Consider the following 17,777-nt stretch of genomic DNA (forward strand, 5'->3'; position numbering starts at 1 on the left):
GCTAGCAAACCCTGCTGGTACCGCCTTCAGAATTCATGCAGAATCCAACCACTTCTCCCCGCCTCCTCCAGGAACACGCTCCCCCAGTCCCCCACTGGCTCCCATCTGGATCACTACAGTGCCCCCTTCACTCGGCTTCTCCTCTTGCCCAATTCTATTCTTTACTCAGCAGCCAGAATGATCCTGTTAAGACCAAAGCCTGTCATGCCTTTGTTCAAAACTTTCAAATGGATCAGGTCTCTGATAGAGTAAAAGCCAAAGTCCCATGGCCTCCTAGGCCCGGCTTGATCTGTCTGCCCCACTGCCTCCATCACTCGCTCTGGTCCAACCACACTGCTCCTTGAGCATACCAGCTTGTGCCGCCTCAGGGCCTTTGCACTTGCTGCTGCTGCTGCGGCTCCTGAAATGCTCTCTCTCCAGAATCCCTGTGGCTCCCTCTCCCACTTCCTTCAGGTTTCTGCTACAATGTCCCCTGCCAAAGGCTGCCTAAGTGGCACTCTGCCCTTACTCTCCTTCACTTCAAATATATTCATGCATTGCCTTCATATATATTCACTTATTGGCTGCCCAAGGATGGTTCCAGCAGTTGGCCCCCTCTCTCCTCGGCCACCTTCCACACCCTTCAGAATCACTTCCGTCAAAGCCAATGTGCTATCATTTCTCTCTTGACCTCACTTCTCCTTCCCCAACACTGCCCCCATTTCTCCGTTCCCCTTTGCAGCAAAACCTCCTGAGAGGGTTGACCTGAGCCCTCTCCGTCTTAGCCAAGTGGTTATCTATCCTCCCAGTTCTCGAGCCAAACCCTGGACTCTTCTTCTCTTCTTCATCCTATCTGGCAGTTAATCCTCCTCAAAGTGGATTCAGGATTGGAAGACTTTGCCCCATCTGAGCTCACACCACTCTCAACCCTTATCTAAATTTACCATTTTTAAGTGTACCATTCGGTGGTATGATTATATTTACAAAATGTTGCCCAACCCTCACCACTATCAATCTCCGGAACACTTTTTATGAAAACAATGAAACTCAGGGCCACCTGGGTGGCTCAATGGTTAAGGATCTGCCTCCAGCTCAGGTCATGATCTCCAGGGTCCTGGGATCGAGCCCCACATCTCCCAGCTCAGGGGGGAGAGCCTGCTTCTCCCTCTCCCTCTGTCTTTCTTGTACTGTCTCTTTCTCTCTCTCTCTCTCTCAAATGAATAAACAAAATCTTTAAAATAAAATGAGGGGCGCCTGGGTGGCTCAGTGGGTTAAAACCTCCACCTTCCGCCCAGGTCATGATCCCAGGGTCCTGGGATCGAGCCCTTGGGACCGTGACCTGAGGCGAGGACAGACACGTAACGACTGAGCCACCAGGCGCCCCGTGCACGAGTGTATTTACCACATTGGGTTTACCCATTCACCTGCTGATGGGCATTTGGGTTGCTTCCAGTTTTTGGCTGCTGTGAGTGGTGCTCCCGTGACAAGGATGTAGAGACGTCTCCCCGGGTGCCTGCTCCCCATTCTCCCAGGGGGCACTCAGGCGTGGAAGTGCTGGGTTAGACGGAAATTCTAGGTTCAATTTTTTGAGGGATCGTCATACCGTTTTCCATAGTTGATCCCGCCGTTTCCTACATTCCCACCAGCAGTGCTCAAGGGGACCAATTTTTCTATATCCTTGCCAACACTTGCTACATTCTTTTTGTGTCGGTGGGTTTTTGTTTTGTTTTGGTGGATTTTTTTTTGTTCGTTTGCTTGTTTTTTTGTTGATAGAAACCTCCGTGTCGATGTGACCTGTGGTGGTCTTGAAAACTCAAGCCCCAAGTCCTACAATGTTCTGTGGGGCCTACGGACCAGGCCCCACTCCCCCTGCCTCTCCTGCTTCGTCCTCCGAGCTCCCCGCCCCCACAACCCCTTTGCTTCTCCCATGGTCTCACCTCTGCCCTGGCCCTTCCCTCTCCCTGGATGCCCTCCCCGCAGATACCTGTGTGGCTCAGTCCTTCACCTTCTTGCAAGGTGGGGCCCAAATGTCAACCTTTCAGAGACCCCGCTCGGACCACCCTATTTAGAACCACAGCCTGCCCCGTAAATGCACACTCGCCCCCTCTCACTCGGCTTTTTCCCACCGCGCTAGTCACTTTCTCATCTTCCGCTCCTGCTTTGGGCTGGTGTCCCTCCACCCCCAGATTCAGACTTTGACATTCCAACCCTCAGCACCTCGGAATCTGACTGTACTGGGGGATAGGGCTCTTAAAGAGGCGATTACGGTAAAATGAGGTCCTGATCAGCATGACTGGTGTCTTTATAAGAGGAGAGCAGGGCGCCTGGGTGGCTCAGGCGGTTTAGCGTCTGCCTTCAGCTCAGGGCAGGATCCCAGCGTCCTGGGACGGAGTCCTGTGTCCTTGCTCTGCAGGGGGTCTGCTCCTCCCACTCGTTCTGTCAATCTCTCTCTCTCAAATAAGTAAATAAAATCTTAAAATGGAGAAAAGAAAAGAGGAGATCAGGACACAGACACACCCAGAGGAAAGCCCGTGTGAGGACACAGAGGACAGTGGCCACCCACCAGCCAAGGAGAGAAGCCTTAGAAGAAACCAAACCCGGGCGCCTGGGTGGCTCAGTGGGTTAAGCATCTGCCTTCGGCTCAGGTCATGATCTCAGGGTCCTGGGATCGAGCCCCACATTGGGCTCTCTGCTCAGCGGAGAGCCTGCTTCCCTTCCTCTCTCTCTGCCTGCCTCTCTTGTGATTTCTCTCTGTCAAATAAATAAATAAAATCTTAAAAAAAAGAAGAAGAAACCAAACCCACCAGTATCTGGGTCTTGGACTTCTGGCGTCCGGATTTGTGAGAAAATAATTCCTACGGGTTAAGTCGTCTGTTGTGCTTTGTCATGGCACCCCCGCAAGTGAATACACCTTCGACTGAATCAGCTTCCTTGCTTGTCCGTCCTTCCCAGCAGCTCTCGGCTCCCTAAGGGTCCTCGTGTTTGTTCACGGCTGTATGCTGGGCACCTGGCGCAGAGCCCGCACATCCGGACCGTCCCTAACCGTAACCGGTTTGTGAGCGATGGGATGAACAAAAACACACTGCGGGAGGCGGGCCTCTCAGAAACCTTGCGGGAAGAATTTACAAATGTTTTCAGGTCCTTGCCTCTCACGAGCCTTCCTTCACGAGCCTTCCTTTGGCTTCCAGATTGGACTCTAAGAGCTGCTTATTAGGTGATGTGAATGCAACGTAATCTTTCAGTAACTGACAGGCACGGACACCAGCATCTTTTTTTTTTTTTAATTAAAAAAATTTTTTAATTTCATTTATTTATTTTTGTGTGATTACTATATATCCGGTCTGGGGCTCACACTCATGACCCTGAGATCAAGACTTGCCTGCTCTCCTGACTGAGTCAGCCAGGAGCCCCACACGTTTCCTTTATTTTATTTTATTTTTAAAAAGATTTTTATTTATTTTTCAGAGAGAGAACACAAGCAGGCAGAGAGGCAGGCAGAGAGAGTGAGAGAGAAGTAGGCTCCCTGCGGGGCAAGGAGCCTGATGTGGGACTCGATCCCAGGACCCTGGGATCATGACCTGAGCCAAAGGCAGCGGCTTAACCAACTGAGCCACCCAGGCATCCCTTATTTTATTTTATTTTATTTTTTAAAGTAGATTCTATGTCCAGCGTGGAGCCCAAACTCACAGCCTCGAGATCAAGAGTCACATGTTGTGGGCTCGATCCCAGCCCTCTGGGATCATGACCTGAGCTGAAGGCAGACATTTAACTGACTGAGCCACCCAGGTGCCCCTAGGAACTTTCGCCCAAAGCTGCCCCCCCCAACCCCGACTTCAGCCACAAACTCTGGCACGGGGAGCTTCCCTGCTCTGCACCCAGAATGCCTTTCTCCGCACAGTCCCCATCACCCCCCATCACTCACCATCGGGCACTCCCTCCCGCCAAGCTGGCCCTGGCCTGGCTCCCTACCCCCAGCGTCTTCCGCCCCTTGAGCCTGGAGGGCTTGCTTCACTCTTGGATCATAGGCAGCCGCTCCCTGTGCAGCCCTGTCTCCACGACCACAACGGCTGCCCCGTGCGTCACCTTTCCACTTCCATTTCCCTGGGCACAGTTGGACTCCGACCCTCGGATCATTTCAGATTTCTGGGAACCAAGTTTTCTGAGCCCCTCTCAAAACCTGAGGAGGGAGGAAGCCCAGCCCACCAGCACAGCCTTCTCAGGCTCCTCTTCCCTGCCCCTCTGTCCTCTCATCCACCCCCAGGGCTGGGGTGGGTGCTGGGGTTGGCGGCGCCCTCTCTGTTCTCCTCCTGTTCTGCCGGTAAGAGGGGTCTGGAGCCTGCTTACGGATGCTTGACTTTCAGTGCAGAAACTGAGACCTGAGACAGTGGGTCATTTTAATATCTTCTGTGTGAGTGTATGTGTGTGTGTGTGTGTAATTTTTCAACAAAAACAAGATCAAACTTTTTTTTTGCTTTGTAGTATGTTACGCTCACGGTTCCGGGTCAGCACGTGCAGACAGCCCCCTCCGTGTTCGCCTTCATCACAGGGCGTCACACACAACCAACATAATGTACTAAACTTGTCTCCTGTCAAACCTCACGTGGCCCCCACTAGCTTCCCTGCTACGGACTTTGCCGCAGCAACAGCCTTGCAAAGGCAACAGCCTTGCAAATGCGCCGTTGCACCTTGAGTATTTTCCGCAAGATAAGTTCCTGTAAACACACTTGCTGGCCTTAAGCAATTTACATTTTGACGAAGCCTAATCACTCCCCCAAACGCTCGATGTAGATTTCCACCAACTGCGTTTACATTCCCACCAGCAAGGTGTATTACAATTTTTAAAAAATCGTTAATCTGATAGATGAAAAAATGGGATCTCGTTGTCGCTAAAACTTGCATTCCCTTTATTATCTGTGAGGTCAGTGCCTTTCCATAACTTTAGGAACCATTTGTGCTTACTCTGTGAACCACCTGCTCGTGCCCTTCACACGTTTCTCTTCTTCCAGCCCTCGGGAGCAGGCAGCAGAGTTTACGGGTTCCTGATTTCACAATGACCAAGGACCTTCGATGGATACAAGGCCACTTCATGGCTTTGATTTTGTTTTTGTTCTCCTTTATCTTCAATCCCCATTCCCATCCCATTTAAATACGAATGGATCCTTGGGGATGATCTAATATCATTTTTATGCATTTGTGGGTTTAGTGTATATAAATGGTATTATGCTGTTGATCTCATTTTTGTTCCTTATTCTTTGAACACTATTTTTTTAAAAAGATTTTATTCATTTGACAGAAGAGATCACAAGTAGGCAGAGAGGCAGGCAGAGAGAGAAGGAGGAAGCAGGCTCCCTGCTGAGCAGAGAGCCCGATGTGGGGCTCGATCCTAGAACCCTGAGATCATGACCCGAGCCAAAGGCAGAGGCTTTAACCCACTGAGCCACCCAGGCACCCTGAACACTATGTTTTAAAAACTATGTGCTGATTCTGACTGTCGCCTGATGTTCCACAGTTTGTGTCCATTCCACATCACTAATCCATTCTTCTGAGGATGAATGTCAAGGTTCCCCCCGACTCCCGTTTCCACGAAGGACACTGCAGCTAATGCCCTCGTACATTTCTCTTTGAACACCTGGGCACGAATTTCTGTGGCTTATTTGCCAAGAATCAAAAGTGTGGAGTCGGGGCGCCTGGGTGGCTCAGTGGGTTAAGCCGCTGCCTTCGGCTCAGGTCATGATCTCAGGGTCCTGGGATCGAGTCCCGCATCGGGCTCTCTGCTCAGCAGGGAGCCTGCTTCCCTCTCTCTCTCTGCCTGCCTCTCTATCTACTTGTGATCTCTCTCTGTCAAATAAATAAAATTAAAAAAAAAAAAGTGTGGAGTCTTGGAAGAACTGTATACCTCATTTCACAGTGCTCTTGAGAGACTCTACCAGCTTGCGGGCTCATGGAAATGACCAAAGATTTCTGTCTGCCCACACCCTCCCCAAGCACTGGTATGATTCGTTTTTTGAATTTCCACTCACCTGGTGGTCATAAAATGGTATCTCACCGTAATCTTAATTGAATCACACAATTACTTCTTAGACCACATTGTCTTCAGTTTCTTGCCATTTTCAGCCAAACCTTCGGTGAGTTGCCTGTTCATGTAGTTCGCCTATTTCTCTATTGTGTTTCTTGTCTTTTCCTTATTGACCGGCGGGCGGTCTTTATTCGATAGATTGCAACCACCTATCAATGTTAGCTCTGACAGTCTTCGCGGAATAGACATCCTTAATTCTGATGTAGCTGGATCCATAAATGTCTGAATAGAGGTTTGTATTTTGCATGTCTTAAGAATTCCTTTCCCAGGGCGCCCAGTAGCTCAGTCGTTAAGCGTCTGCCTTCAGCTCAGGTCATGATCCCAGGGTCCTGGGTCGAGTCCTGAGTCGGGCTCCCTGCTGAGCAGGGACCCTGCTTCTCCCTCTCCCACTGCTTGTGTCCCCTCTCTCTCTGTCTCTTTCTCTGTCAAGTAAATAAATAAAATCTTTTTTTTTAAGATTTATTCACTTATTTGACAGAGAGAGAGATCAAAAGTAGACAGAGAGGCAGGCAGAGAGGAGGAAGCAGGCTCTCTGCTCAGCAGAGAGCCCGATGTGGGGGCTCGATGTGGGACTCGATCCCAGGACCCTGAGATCATGACCTGAGCTGAAGGCAGAGGCTTAACCCACTGAGCCACCCAGGTGCCCCAAATAAAATCTTTGGGGGGGAAAAAAAGGAGAAGAAGAAGTCTTTTCCTTACCCCTAGGTGGGGCTTTCTCCTATATTTTATCCAAGTAGATCATAGTTGAACATCTGCGTTCAGAGTGAAATACTCTATACTTTCCTTTTCTGACACTGTCCCTAGCTAGTTTGGGAGTCATATGAGGAACTGGGCAGCTTTCTCTCTTTCCTTGTCTTTTGGAACAACTGATACATGATAAGGACCATTTGTCCCTGGAAAGTCTGCAGAAGGTCCCTGTGAAAGTGTCTTAGGACTCTTTTGTGTTGGTGTCTTAGATGATACTTTTTTCTACTGGTTACTGATCTATTGAAATTTTTGATAATTTTTGTGCCAACTTTGACATTTTGTATTTCTCTGGAAAGGAATTCACTTTGATTGTCTTTATATTTAGTAATATCTGATTATTAGTAACATTCTTTGATATTTTATTTTTTTAAGTTTTTGTTCATTCATTCATTTAGGTAATCTCTAGGTCCAACGTGGGACTCAAACTCACAACCCTAAGGTCAAGAGTCGCACGCTCTACCAACTGAACCAGCCAGGTGCCTACTGATATTTCTATTTTAAACTTTTGTGGGGCTCAGGGGTCAGATCATACGGGGCCTGGTGGCCATGGGAAGGACACTAGATTTGTCTTAAACATGATGGAAATTGTGACAGGATATTGGAAAGACCCATTTTGCCATTTTTGGGTGGGGAGGGTGGGGGCGGTGAGCAGAAGGAGAAGGAGAGGAAGAATCTTTTTTTTTATTTGTTTATTTGTTTATTTACAGCATAACAGTGTTCATTGTTTTGGCATCACACCCAGTGCTCCATGCAGTACGTGCCCTCCCTATTACCCACCACCTGGTTCCTCAACCTCCCACCCACCCCCACCCCCCCCCCCCCCCCCCCCCCGCCCCTTCAAAACCCTCTGGTTGTTTTTCAGAGTCCACAGTCGGAGAGGAAGAATCTTAAGGAGGCTCCACGCCCTGCACGAATCCCATCATGGGACTTAATCTCAGAACCCTGAGCCCATGACCTGAGCCGAAATCTAGAGTCCGATGCTTAACTGACTGAGCCACCCAGGCGCCCCTTCATTTTGTCACTCCTGAAAGACCAGGGCCACCTCAAGAGTACAAAGGGATAGAGTGGATCCTGAAAGGGAACCCCGGCGAGGAGATAGATTTGGGAAGGGAAGCCCAAAACTGCCCTCAGGGATGGGGACCAGGGCCTGCCTTCTAATCTCCGAGTCCAGGGAGAAGGGCTTTAAGGAAGCTGCCTGGAGAGCTCAGGAGGGGCTCCCTCAAGCCATGGCAGCCCGGGGGTCAGGGTCATGTGAGACCTCAGAGAGGCTGTGGAACCGCAGAGGGACCTGGCCTGCGGCCAGGGAGCAGGAGTCCTGTCCAGAGGGCTTCTGCATCTGACAGGGCACCCGATGGAGCTGGGTGTGTGCCAGGCAGAGGAAAACTGGAACCAGCCAAAAGAAAGTCCCTGCCCACTTTCCAGGAGTTACGATCGAGGTGGCTCGGAAAGGAGCTGCAAAGGACCCTGCAGGGCGAGAGCCCATTTCCAACAGCTGCCACACAGACGGCAACCGGCTGTCTTATCCAGAACCAACCAGGGAAGAGCTCTCTGCAATCCTCGTCCCTCCCTCCTCTCGGCGCTCCAACAGCAGCTGGTTCTCAAGCTGGGGGAGCGGGAGGGCAGGGAGAGGGGCTGACCTGACTTCTCCCCAGCCTCATCAGCTCAGCGGGGGGCCATAATGGCTGGGGAGGGGGAAACTACATCACTAAGGTTGGAGACTTGGCTACCGCACAAAGCTGGGCCGTCTAACAGAACTTTCTGAATGACTTCGGGGGGTCATAAGACTGTAAGCAAACAAAGCACAGAAAGTCATGACTTCATTTGTGGGCAGAGAGAGAAGTGCTCTTATGAGCTTTAGAGGGACAGTGGGAAACAGAATCTTTAATTATATCCCATGAACCTTGTTTGGTGAAAGTAGCCCTCAAGTAGAGGGTTTTGAGAGGGAACTGATGTGAGCTGATTCACGTTTTTACTTTTATTATTTTTTTTAAGATTTTATATTTATTTGACAGAGATCACAAGTAGGCAGAGGCAGGCGGTGGGGGGTGGGGAAGGAGGCTCACTGCTGAGCAGAGAGCCTGATGTGGGGCTCCATCCCAGGACCCTGGGATCATGACCTGAGACGAAGGCAGAGGCTTTAACCCACTGAGCCACCCAGGCGCCCCATGATTCACGTTTTTAAAAGGTCCCTCTGACTGCTGGAGAGGTTGGACAAGAAGGCCAGGGTGGAACGAGGGACTGTCATCCAGGAAAGTACTGGAAGGCTTGGGCCGGGACAGGCAGGGGAGGAGAGGAGAGGTCTGGAGACTACACCTGGGTCTGCCAGCATTTAGAGGTCGGGAGAGGTCAGGGAGCCATGGAGCCCAGACAAGAGCCCAGTGGGGAAGGAGTGGAGGGAGTGAGGGCTCTTAGCCAAGTGAAGAAAGTGTTTCAAAGAGCAGGGAGGGAGTGACTGTGACGAGAGCCACCGAAAGTTCAAGGCAAGGCTATCAGAATTAACCTGGCATCCTTACTGGTTCCCCAGGACTATTCTGAGGACCAGACACAGGAGGCTCATTACAGACTTTGCCTGCTGGAATGTGGTTGGGGTCGGCCTTGGCCACACCACCCAGTACCCCCAGTACCTTCTCACAGAGCCCCATCTGAAACTTTTCCTTTATTCTAGGACACATGTTCTTTTCTCCAAAGAGCTTAAACGCACTCCCGTCTCTTCTCCTTGGGGTTGAGGGGGCTGGGGAAGCTAAGTGACTACGTCTCCCATTTTGCTCTGGCTGCCAGGAAGCTCAGAGATGAACATGCTATTCAGTTAATAGGGCCAAGAGCATTTTATGAGCTTCATCTTTATTTGTTTATATTCTTTTTTTTTAAAGATTTTATTTATTTGACAGAGAGAGAGAGAGAGAGACAGCAAGAGAGGGAACACAACTGGGGGAATGGGAGAGGGAGAAGCAGGCTTCCCGCCAAGCAGGGAGCCAGACATCGGGCTCAATCCCAGGACCCTGGGATGATGACCTGAGGGGAAAGCAGGCACTAAACGACTGAGCCAACCAGGCGCCCCTATTTATTTATATTCTTGATCTTGATCTTCATGTTCTCTTTTAAATTGTTTTCACATTTTTGACTTTCCGTGTCTACTGTTCTCTTATCTTCCTCCTTCTTGTTGGAGACTACCTCACGTGCCTTGTGTATGAGGCAAGGGTGTGAATTAATCCCGCTCCCTCAGCGAGTGTCTAGAGCTGATTTTACTTGTCAGGTCCCTTTGATTTGTGACTGACAGAACTCTATTAAGACAAAAAATAAATAAAATAAATGACTGGCTTATTTTACTAACTCATAAAAAGGGCAAGGGTAAGCCTGAGCTTACTCAATTTTGTCTGGATGTCGGGACTCAGGTCCCCTTGCCTGTGTGTGTGTGTGTGTGTGTGTGTGTGTGTGTGTGACTCTCCCCGTTTCTTTTCCATTTCCCTCTCTCTGTCACCTTTATTATCTCTGATGGGAATGCAGGCTTCAGGGAGTGCCAGGTTGCTGTCTTTGGACCTTTGCCCAGTGTGAAAAGAAGCCTCTTCCTTGGTAGAAAAATCCCAGGGACAGGGCGCCTGGGTGGCTCAGTCATTAAGCAACTGCCTTCCGCTCAGGTTGTGATTCCAGGGTCCTGGGATCGAGTCCCATGTCAGGCTACTTGCTCAGCAGGAAGCCCACTTTTCCCCTCTCCCTCTGCTGCTCCCCCCTACTCGTATTTCCTCTCTCGCTGTCTCTCTCTCTCTCTCCTTCTGTTAAATGAATAAATAAAGTCTTTAAAAAGAGAGAGAGAGAGAAAGAAAAATCCCAGAGAAAGGCTCTGATATGTCCTGCATCGATTTGCACGGCCATCTTTGCACCGATCACAGGAACCAACGGGAAGGGGAGACTGACCAGCATTTCTGGCACTACCCCCAGGTTGGAGTGTGGGGAGGAATTCTCTGAAGTGGGGATGTGCTCTGAGGTAGCCTGAAGGAAGACGAACAGGGCAGACCAAACACCCACCGCATGCCTACCATATGCCAGGCAACTAGGAGGGATGCAGACGTGAATAAAACAAGCCCTCTGCCCTTGAGATGGTCACACTCCAACAGGAGGTAAACCTCGCACAGACAGTTATGATAAGATCAGAAATGGGAAGAACCTTGGAAGAGCAACAGACAAAGGACTTGGAGTATTCCAAGGAGGGTGAGGGACTGCTGATTCTGGCCACGAGGAAGTAAGTTGGAGCAAAATGATCCTTTTGCCACAGACAACTAAGAAACTGGACAAATATAAAAAACAACTACTTTCAGATATTGGAAACCTGGTAACACACAGGACTGTAATCCATAAGATAAGGGACGCAGAGGAGGTGAGCCTTACCATTACCTGGCTCGTCGACATGTGCTGTCTGCCTAGAGGGGAACCCCCACTGCATGCAGAAAGGGGACCCCAAACAGGGTCCATCAGTCTCACTGATTAAGGAGTCAGAGGCCAGACTTTGGACAGGCAAGAGGCAGCTGAAATTTCCGAGGTGGAACATTTAAAAGGAGGTACCTAGGTAGAAAAAGAGCCCCAGACCCTGTCGAGGGATCCCCTGAAGCTTTAGGAAGAATACTAGTCTACACATGGCACAAGGTGAAACCCCACAAAACTGGACCAGAACACATTTCAAGAGAAAAACAATTACTGCAGAGCTGAAGACAAATAATTCCCAGAGCTCACATAGAACTAGAAAGCTTGGTAAGAAGATTCTCACCACTGAAAAAAATAAATAAATTTAAAAAAAAAAAGATTCTCACTAGTCACGGTAAAGAAATCTCACTGAATACACAGAAAATTCAGTAAAGAGCCAGAAGGGCCATGCCTTAGAGGTAGGCTTAAATCAACCCTTAATGAAAGCTACCCTAGACCCACTATAAAAGAGCTTGAAATCAATCTTGAAACGATCAAACCTAACATTCAAGTAACTCATTTACCAGAGAAATTCCAATACTCTTCAAAGGGATTCAATAAAATCCAGATTAATAATGTAAAGTTCACAATGTTTGGCATCCAATAAAAAATTAATACACGTACAAAGAAGGGGGAGGGGGGAATATGATTAATAACCAGAAGAAAATCTGACCACAAAAACAAACCCAGAAGATGGCAATACCATGTAAATCAATTCAACTCAGTCCCTATCAGGATCTCAGATGCCTTCGGCGGATATTGACAAGCTGATCCTAAAGCTTTGTGGAGAGTCAAAGGGCCCCGAAAAGCCAATCAATCTTGGAAAAGAAGAACAAAGGTGTAAGACTCACTTTCTCCAATTTTAGAACTTCTATAATCAAGGCAGCATGGAACTAGCATTAGGACAGACTCAGAGATCAACGGAATAGAACTGAAAATTCAGAAATAAGAGCTCTTACACTGATGGTCAGTTGATTTTCAACAAGGGTGCCAAGACCATTCAATGGGAAGAGAAGAGTTTTTTCAAGAGATGATACGGGGATTGCCAGATTTTCACATGCAAAAGAGCGAAGTTGGACCCCTACCTCACACCATATATGAAAATTAACCCAAAATGAATCCTAAACTTAAATGTAAAAGCTAAAACTATCAAATTCTTGGGGGAGGGGAAAAAACCCCCACATGAATTACCTTGGATTAGGCAATGGTTTATAACTTAACAGCATTAAAAACATAAGTAACAAAAAGAAAAAAATAGATTTCATCAAAATTAAAAACTTCTGTGCTTCAAAGGACACCATCAAGGAAGTGAAAAGGCAACCCGCAAGATGGGAGGAAATATTTGCAAATCATGTATTTGATAGAGGACTCGTGCTCAAAATATATAAAGAACTCTTAAAATTCAGCAATAAATAGGCAAACAACCCGATATAAAAATGGGCAAAACAAGCACACAAACAAAGAAAAAACAGAAACAGACTCGTGAAAACAGAGAACAAACTGTTGGTTGCCAGAGGGGAAGGAGTAGAGGAATGAACGAAATGGTCGAAGGGGATTCAGAGGTACCAAGTTCCAGTTATAAAAAAAAATAAGTCACAGGGATGACAATTATAGCACAGGGAGTATCATCAATAATACTGTAATAACACCGTATGGTGACAGATGGTAACTACGCCGACCCTGCTGAGCATTGCGTAAAATATAGACTCGTCATTTCACTGTGTTGTAAACTAATGTAAACCTGAAACTCACATAACACCGTATGTCTATTATACTTCAAGGGGGAAAAGAATACATTAAAAAGTGGGCAAAGGTTTTGAATTGCCATTTCTCCAAAGAATACATACAAATAGCCAATGAACCCATGCAAAGATGTCCAGCATCATTGGCTACAAGAGAAAAGAAAAAACAATTGCCGAAATAACAGGTGGGGATCTGGAGAAACTGACACCTTCTGCTTGGTTGGTGGGAAGGTAAGAGGGTGCGGCTGCCATGGGAGAGAGTATGGTGCTGCCTTGGAAACTCACAGAGCTGCCATGTGACCCAAATATACCCTGTCTGCTCTTATAACCCAAACAATTGAAAGAAGGGACTGGAATAGATATTTGTACGCCCATGTTCGTGACACCATTATTCACAGTAACCAAAAGCTAGGAACAACCCAAATACCCCTCCATGAATGAATGCATAAATAAAATGTGGTGTATAGATTAATGGGATATTATTCAACCTTTGAAAAAAAGAAATTCTGGGGACGCCTGGGTGGCTCAGTTGGTTAAGCGGCTGCCTTCGGCTCAGGTCATGATCCCAGCGTCCTGGGATCGAGTCCCACATCGGGTCCGTGCTCGGCAGGGAGCCTGCTTCTCTCTCTGTCTGTGCCTGCCACTCTGTCTGCCTGTGCTCGCTCTCGCTCTCTCTCTCTCTGACAAATAAATAAAATAAAATCTTAAAAAAAAAACAAAAAGAAATTCTGACCCACGCCGCAGTATGGATGAACCTTGAAGATATTGTGCTAAGTGAAATAAACCAGACACATAAGGGTAAATGTCGTGTGATCCCACGTGTGATCTAAGATACCTAGAGAGTTGAATGGGGCCAGAGTTTCGATATGGAAAGATGAAGTGATTCCGGAGCTGGAGGGTGGTGATGGTCACACAACAGCGTGGAAGAGGAAGTACTCAATGTCACAGCACTGTGCCCTTAAAAGTGTGGTAAATTGTACGTGTATTTTGGTACAATAAAAAAAAGCATGTAAGTTGTGTACACATGCCAATTAAAAAGAAGAGGTTGTCAGATTGCATTAAAAATGCAAGACTCAGGGGCGCCTGGGTGGCTCCGTGGGTTAAGCCTCTGCCTACAGCTCAGGTCATGATCTCAGGGTCCTGGGATCGAGCCCCGCATCGGGCTCTCTGCTTGATGGGGAGCCTGCTTCCCTTCCTCTCTCTCTGCCTGCCTCTCTGCCTACCTGTGATCTTTCTCTCTCTGTCAAATAAATAAATAAAATCTTTTTTAAAAATGCAAGGCTCAATCATATTCTGCCCACCAGAAACCCACTATAAATGTCAAGACACAGATGGATTCAAGTGGAAAAGGATGGGAGCAGGTATATCATGCAAACACTAACCCAGGACCAAAAGGACGGAGAGACCGCTTTCAGCCAGGCCCCCCAGGAAGGCCTCCCGGAGGAGGTGACATTTGAGCTGAGCTTTAAAGGCTGTGTAGTTTAGGGACTGCGAAGGCTGAGTTGAGAGTGTGTGTGTGTGTGTGTGTGTGCGCGCGCGCGCGCGCGCGCGCGTGTACATGGGATGAGTGGCGTACAAGGAGTTAATTATACTGGCGGAAGGAGGTGAGCTGGGTTTGACAGTTTAGTGTGGTTAGATAATTACTTTGGGAGGAGAGGAAGAATTTTCCAGTTATGAGTGCGGTGGTATTCAAACCCAGGGAGACAGGCAGCCGGAAGATAAAAACCGAGCTTACGAAGCTGGTCTCACAGTGGAGAAAAACACAGCATTGGGGGTTTCAACCCTGGAGGCCCGTTAGAACCATCTGAGAAGCTTTTATTTATTTTTTTAAAAGATTGTATTTATTCACTCATCAGAGAGAAAGAGCACGAGCAGGGGGAGCAGCAGGCAGAGGGAGAAGCAGACTCCCTGCTCAACAAGGAGCCTGATGCGGGACTCGATCCCAGGACTCTGGGATCATGACCTGAGCCGAAGGCAGACACTCAGCCGACTGAGCCACCCAAGCATCAAATGTACCAACGCCTGGGGCCTCCCAGCCAGTTAGATCAGAATCTCCGCAGATGGGCCCCGGGCATGGGTCGCCTTCAGAGCTCTCCAGCGATTCCAAGAGCAATCAGGGGTGAGACCCCCTGCACCACCAAAGGTTAAGTACACTGGGTTTGCTCCCAGTCGAATGCTAGTGCCTAGAACTGAGCCTGGCACGGAATAAACGGTCAACGGATCTTTATACATGTCAGTTAATCCTAATGACAACCCCACGACGTAGGGAAAATGATGATGCCCGCTTCATACTAAGGAAACTGAGGCACAGAGATGTCAGGTTATGGGCTACAAGGTTATGTGACTACAAGGCTGATCAGCGTTGTGCTATGAAATACAGGTAGCATCGCGGAGCCCAAACTCTTACGGGGTGTTCTACTCCCTTAGGGGTGTGGATCCCGAGAGACGTCCTATGGAGGCCCCTACCACCAACATCAGCTCCCCCCCTCCCCCGCCCCCAAAGTGACTGGCTTCCCTGCAAGGTCAGATGTGGCTCGGGGTGGGGACACACAGGACAGGCAGGGGCAGAGAACTCAGGAGGCAGAAACAGAACTTGAAGCACTTAGGGGAAGGGGAAAGTGAACCCTGCCTGGATACCAGGGCCACAGCAGAGACTTGGCGGCTGGAAACCCGCAGCACGCCCTTCACAGGAACAAGGAAGGGGGAGGGACCTAGTGGCCAGAGCCACACCTCTGAGTGCCTGGAACCGTGAGCCCACTCACCCCCCATCTCTCTCCCTTCCCTTCTCCCTGCTTTCTTCCCCTTCCCGGCACCTACCACCCAGCCCTTAGATATCACACTTTTGTTTTTGGTCGGCAATTACACCATCCCCACCTGGGAACAGGTTGCCTATTTTTGGTGGAGGGGTATAGAGGTGGTGGTTGATTTCATAACATTAAACAAAACAAAACCTAAGAAACAATCACCCGGAAGCCCCTCTTCCTGGTGGAAGTATTCATTCCGCCCCCAGCGTCTTGCCTGGTCATCTAGTGTTGACAGAGACACAGTCTTACACGTTTCCAATGAGTGTTATTATTTACATCATGATTCGGGATCCCGGGGTGGGGGTCACCCTGTACCCAGGCCCCCCACTGCCACCCTGGGAGAAGGATGGATGACAGAGGAGGGGTGGGCGGAGCCCGCTGAGATGTTCCCAGGACACGCGCCTTCTGCTGGCGGTTGTCCCAGGCTGACACCCAGGATTCGGGGAGGGGACTTGCTCGAACACGGAGACATCACCCCCTTTCTCAGTCACTGCGGTGGACATCCAGGTAGTCCCGCCAGCAGTTCCTGGTCTGGTTCTACTTGAGGAAGCGGCTTCCCCAAAAGGGCAAGTTGAGTAGTTCTTGATTTTGGTCTTGATGTCTTCTGATGCTGAGTCCCAAAGACACCCCTGAAGCAGCTCGCAGCTCAATGTGACCCTCGGCAAAGACTCCGGAGTCAGACCCGAAACCACAGGCGGTCAAAGCTTTTGTGTGTTTGGGGCGCCTGGATGGCTCAGTCAGTTGGGGCTCTGCGTTCGGCTCAGGTCATGATCCCGGGGGTCCTGGCTCCTTGTTCAGAGGCTTCTCCCTCCTCCTCTGCCCCTCCCCTCTGCTTGTGCGATCTCTTTCTCTCTCTCTCTAATAAGTAAATAAAACAAAATTTAAAAATTAATAAAATGGTTAAAAAATCTTTTGTGTGCTCCTCTCCAGAGCCCAGAACAGGGCTTGGCACAGAACAGGGCTCAGAAACACCTGTTGAGTAAGTGAAGGACAAAAACATCCATGATCCCATAAACATGCAGGGCCACTGTTTTCCTGTCGTTATGAGACACTGTCTAGGGAGATAAGTGGGGTTTAGCCCATTTTGGAAAATGACAACTGGCAATATCTTCTGTTTTTATTTAAACTTGGGAACATTGACTGGAGCAGTCCATGCTCCTTGGTTTCGGGCACTCAGCGCATCACCAGCATCCCGAAAAAGCCTCCCTTTGAAATAAACTTTCCCTTCAACCCATCCCCAATCCTATCCCAGCATCCCATAGCCACTCCTCCACCTTGTGTTTGACACTCGCCCTTCCAATCTGCTTTCTCGGCGTCGACCTCCAAATGCATCAGAGGCGGGAGGCACCATTTACTTCGTGCTCACTGTGTGCAGGGCACTTGGCTAAGCACTCAATGTATCAAATCTCACATCATCATCACTGCTGCTGCGGTCTCCACCTTACAGATGGGGAAACTGAAGCAGAGAGACCTTGCCCCTGTTGCTGCAGGTCACAGCGTAATTGACAGAAATATACAAGACTGTCCTGCTCCTGTGTTTTTGGTTTCCATAAGCACGGCTCTGCTGAGGATCTTGTTCTTTCTGTCTTTCACGCAACACTCTGTGTGTAAGCCTTGTCCACACTGCTATCTGACGCTTAGCCTCTGGCTCTTCGCCACCTCAAACCGTCCTGAGGACACATCAGTTTGCGAGAGCTTTTACCCAGGAGTGGACCTGCGGGGATGTGAGGGGGGGTGGGGCACACAGGTGTCAAAATGCCCTTTCGAGCATCCTGACTCCCACCAAAAGCACTTGCATTCACCAGCTCCCCACCAGCATCCCTGTTCATGTGGCTTCCTTTTCTCACTGGTCTGGCAGGTGCCATGTGGGATCTCGCGTTTTCCTTTGCAGCTTTCCGATTACCAGGGCGGGCGCAGAGATCCTAGTCCTTATTCTTTTTTTTTTTTTTTAATGACATTTGAACGTACACATGC

This window comes from Meles meles, chromosome 8 (assembly GCF_922984935.1).
Source record: "Meles meles chromosome 8, mMelMel3.1 paternal haplotype, whole genome shotgun sequence".
In the NCBI taxonomy this organism is placed as follows: Eukaryota; Metazoa; Chordata; class Mammalia; order Carnivora; family Mustelidae; genus Meles; species Meles meles.